This window comes from Musca vetustissima, unplaced genomic scaffold (genome assembly GCF_032173495.1).
Source record: "Musca vetustissima isolate MV318-11 ecotype Yass unplaced genomic scaffold, APGP_CSIRO_Mvet_v1 utg15365, whole genome shotgun sequence".
Lineage (NCBI taxonomy): Eukaryota > Metazoa > Arthropoda > Insecta > Diptera > Muscidae > Musca > Musca vetustissima.
Genome location: NW_026883861.1, coordinates 38,937 through 44,649, shown reverse-complemented (window position 1 = coordinate 44,649; position 5,713 = coordinate 38,937).

The following is a 5,713-nucleotide window of genomic DNA, read 5'->3' as shown; positions in this document are numbered from 1 at the left end:
CACGCCTAGTTGAATGGTCCTTAAAAAATATTCTTAAACCAGTAAGGAATGTAGTAAAGTCGGACGGGGCCAACTATATGGTATCCTTCACCACTTTAAGTATATACAACAGATGCAATCCTAACAGACGTCGCATTTTTGAAGGACCATTAACATTAAATTAAACATTTCATTCCGCAACATATACTAAATTTTGGTCAGATTTAGAATTGATTCTTACAATGGGAAAAAATTATGTAAATAAATTTTAAGCAAAATATCGAAATATAAATCGATTTCATCGAAACTTGTCACATGTTAGGGTACACTTATTTCAGTATTTTTTTTTTTTTGCATTCGGCCACATTTTCAACTCTTCATTTACTTATAAATCCAAATTTCGTGCAAATCGAAGGATATATAGGGACTTTGGTGCACTATTTACCTAATATCGGACGAAAATATATATGTGAGCTATATCTACATCTGTACCGATTTTCACGAAACTTAACACACATCACTCCAGACTTAATTTAGTACGCTATGCCAAATTACGTGCAAATCGAAGGATATGTAGGGACTTTGGTCCACTATATAACTAAAATCGGACGAAAATATGTATGGGTGCTATATCTAAATCTGAACCGATTTTCACGAAATTTAAAAGACATCGTTCTAGAATTAATTCAGTACGCTATGGCAAATTTCGTGCAAATCGAGAGATATATAGATGCTTTGGAGCACTATCTACCTAAAATCGGACGAAACTATATATGGAAGCTATATCTAAATCTGAACCGATTTTCAGGAAATTTAACACACGTCGTTCTATTTTTAATTCAGAATTCTATGTCAAATTTCGTGCAAATCGAAGGATATATAGGGACTTTGGTGCACCATTTACATAAAATCGGACGAAAATATATATGGGAGCTATATATAAATCTGAACCGATTTCCAGCAAATTTAACACACGTCTTTCCAGGCAAATTCAGAATGCTATGCCAAATTTCGTGCAAATCGAAGGGCATATAGGGACTTTGGTCCACTATTTACCTAAAATCGGACGAAACTATATATGGAAGCTATATCTAAATCTGAACCGATTTTTACGAAACTGCGCACATATCGTTCTGGAATTAACTCAGTACGCTGTGCCAAATTTCGTGCAAATCGAAGGATTTATAGGGACTTTGGTGTACTATTTACCTAAAATCGGACGAAAATATATATGAGAGCTATATCTAAATCTGAACCGATTTTTCCCAATTTCAATAGGGTTCGTCTTTAGGCCAAATAAGTGAACGGTGCCAAATTTTATCCAAATCGGATCACAAATGCGACCTGTACTTTGTTAACAAAAATACATGGACGGACGAACGGACATGCATAAATCGACTTAAAAAGTGATTCTATGCATGTTCTCAAAGGGAACCATATGTCTATCGTGTTTCCTTTTGCCTGTTACAAACATATGCACAAAGACATAATACCCTGTACCACAGTGTGGTGAAGGGTATACAAATCCACACCTTTTCCTAGGTCTTAAAAAAATCTTAAAAAAATCCACGCCTTGGCTATGGCCCTTTAAAAATATTCTTTAAAAATCGTCGTCTTAGATATGGTCCCTAAAAATAGTCTTTAAACAATCCAAGCATTGGCTATGGTCTTTAAAAATATTCTTCAAGAAAATCCAGGCCTTGCTATGGTCTTCGAAATAAGATTCTTTAATCTGACATAGCAGAATGGTTTCTTCTGGTTCCGAATTTTTATATTCTATAAGGTGTCTATTCAATATTTCGAAGCTCGGAATGACAAACCTTAAATACCCTCCCTCCTATGCTAGAGGTCATTATAAAAAACTGTCTAACATGCATCAATGTTATTTCAAGCACTTCAAATAATATTTAATTTCAATTTCACATTTGTGTTTTTTTGAAGCTGCCATTTTAACACTCGAAATAGTAGTGACAATAACACCGAAGTACTGACATCGAACATTTGATATTTGTTTTTTGAAGCAAAACAAAGTTTTTTTTTTAAATAAATACATGTTTAAATTAATCCACAAAAAAAAAAACGTTTCTTTTCAAAGCCAACCTTTTAAATGACGACGACAAAAACATACATCGAAAATGTAAATAAAACCCAACAACAACAAACAAATCTATTAGCCAAACATCTCTAAAGCAACTTGTCGTGAGAATTTGTACACACACACGTTTTGCTAAAGTAAATTTTTTTTGTTATTCTTGGCATTTTTTGTTAATGCCAAACAGCTGCTGTTGTCACTGAAGGATTCGTTTTTGGGGAGATGTGGAGATGACTAAATGTTAGGGGATGGGTTACCCAAAAAACACAGCTTGACTTGTATTATGAATAAATTTCGTTACTGTACGTAATAATAACAGAGCACAAGTACACTTTTTTTGAAGTTTTTGTACACGTTATTTTTTTGCAAGTCATACTATGTGTACGCAGGGTACAAAATGTAGACGATAAAGGAAATTCTAATTGTGTTTTGTAACCCAACAAACAACGCAACATAAACAAGTAAAAACGTACGTAAATTCGATCGTGCCGAACACTTTCAAAATACCTCACATCGATTGGGATTTTTATATGGTATCGGGTCTGATGAACGATGTAATCTGAATGTCTTCAAATCACATTTTTAATCAACTGCGCATTCCCTCAGATCCTTGGGTAGTTGAGAGGAATTTCCATAGTTTCATTACTTCAAATTTCACTCTTTTTCTATACTTGATAGAAAATCATCGGGATTAAAATCATATTATCCACTAGAGGCGATGTGACGAACTTCGAAGTACGACTTTAAGTCAAGGAGCTAGTGTGCGAGAATACAAAGAAAAAGTGGATAACAAAACATTTTCATAAAAACTGGACTAGAATGACCTCCTCGATTATGCTCACATATGCGTATAGATAATCTAAGCGAATATGGCGTCGGGTTTCATCATAACCGACCTTTTAAGTTTCTTCCATCTGAGAAATATGAAAATATCCACCAATAAATCCACATCCACACTGAACATTATGGTCAATGAAGAACCGATTGCAATCATCCATTAGTTCATGATATTGGGTGTGACATTTGATAGAGTTTTCGCGTAAAATCGTTGGCCGAGAGCTAGGAGCTGACAGGAATACCTAGTTGACCACTTCGACCAGTAGTAAACGATACAGTGTATGTGTGGTGTACGAATGTGAGTTATAGTGACGCCGCCCTGAGATCTGCAACGGGGTGTATCCTCATGATCATATATAGAATGAAGCGAACATTATACCTATCATTCAACACTGCCAATATTGTCTCTGCAGCACCTTCGTGGATGTAATCGTCCCATATCCACGAATGCCATCATCTTTAGAGAGGTGCTCAAAGCTACAAGCGTGAATAACTAGACCAACAGGTAGACCTCTATTGATTTACTGAAATACCACACCCCACCTATAACAGCAGATCAATATCCATACTTTTTGTTTCAGTTGCTACAAACCTAAACCTGAACCGATTTTCAAGAAATTTAGCACACTTCATTCTAGACACAATTCAGTACGCTATGCTAAATTTCGTGCAAATCAAAACATATATAGGGATTTTGGTACATCATTTACATTAAATCGGAAGAAAATATATATGGGATCTTGATCTAAATCTCTACCGATTTTCAGGAAACTTAACACACATCGCTCTAGACCTAATTCATTACGCTGTGCCAAATTTCGTGCAAATCGAAATATATATAGGGGCTTTGGTACAACATTTACATTAAATTGGACGAAAATATATATGGGAGCTATATCTACATCTGAACCGATTTTGACGAAACTTAACACACATCGCTCTAGACCTAATTCATTACGCTGTGCCAAATTTCGTGCAAATCGAAATATATATGGGGGCTTTGGTACACCATTTACATTAAATCGGACGAAAATATATATGGGAGCTATATCTACATCTGATCCTTGTTATGGTTCTCGAGAGATATCCTTCAAAAATCCAACCACAACAAGGTCCTCGAGAACTATTCTTTAAATAATGGTTTTCGAGAACTATTCTTTAAAAATCCACACCTGGTTGTGGTCCTCGAGAACTATTCTTTAAAAATCCACACCTTGTTGTGGTCCTCGAGAACTATTCTTTAAAAATCCATCCACGCCTTATTATGGTTCTCAAGAAATATCCTTTAAAAATCCACGCCTTGTTGTGGTTCTTATGAAATATCCTTTAAAAATCCACGCCTTGTTGTGGTTCTCATGAAATATCCTTTAAAAATCCACGCCTTGTTGTGGTTCTCGAGAAATATCCTAAAAAAAATTCACTCCTTGTTTGGGTTCTTGAGAAATATCCTTTAAAAATCCACGCCTTGTTGTGGTTCTCGAGAAATATCCTAAAAAAATTCACTCCTTGTTTGGGTTCTTGAGAAATATCCTTCAAAAAATCCACGCCTTGTTACGTTTCTCAAGAAATATCCTTTAAAAATCCACGCCGTGTTATGGTTCTCGAGAAATATTCTTTAAAAATCCACATGTTGTTATGGTCCTCGAGAACTATTCTTTAAAAATCCACACCTTCTTGGATAATCTTTAGAAATATTATTTAAAGTACAACGCCGTATTGAATGTCTTTGAAAAATCAAGCCTGATTGTCCTTGTATGTACATGTACTTTAAAACCCTTGGATGGTTTTTAAAAATATTCTTAAACAATAGGTATTTTTTGTGGTCCATGAAAAACAATTTTTATAAAAATTTAGGCCTCGATGTGGTCCCTAAAAAAATTATATAAAAAATCCTTGGTGGTCCTTGAAAAATGTACTTTAAAAATTAACGATTTCTCCGATGGTCCTTAAAATTATTTATAAAGATTTAAATCTTATTGTGGTCCATGAAAAAAACATTTTTTAAATAATCCAAATCTTGTTGTGGTCGTTAAAAATATTCTCTATAACAATCACGCCTTGCCATGGTCCTTAAAAATAAAAAAATAAAAATTCTATGTTTGCTGGGACATTCCTTCAGACACCTGACAAGTTTATGCCAAATACACTTAGCCAACAAATATCTTGAGAAATGTAACAGTTGTGTTGTGCATGTGTGTGTGTGTTTTAAATGACAGATAAATGACATTTTGAAATGATATTTGCATAGCATTGTGAAACACTCATGACTATATAACGAACCCCAATTCCTTCTTGTCCTTACCTTAGACATAAGAAATAAGACAACTACAAAGTACCGAACACACCGCCATAACTTCACATCGAATTACAAAGCCATACCGACAACAGAAAAAGGTAATTTGGTTTATAAAATCATAACCTCGTTTTTTCATAGATTTGCACAAAATATAATAAATTTCCGCTTAACGGTTTGTTAGAGTCATCTACATCTACGTCTTTCAGTTTCTTTTGGATGATGGGTCTTCAGTGGAGTTCTACGTTTTTTATTGCACACAGACAATATCCTTTTTTTGTGGAGAGCAGCATCCTTGTGATAGCTAAAAATGAAATAAACGAAATAAATACACAAAAATTATATTGTGGGTGGTTACGATTTGTTGTTGTTGGTGTTGGAGTTCTTTGAATGTAATTGTCTGAATGTGTATTTATTTATGTGTGAAGGAAGGTGTGCGGGTGTGAGTATCGTTCGTTGGTTCTCTTCTAGTATCCTCATAAATATGTATTACAGGATAATCATAAAAAGCG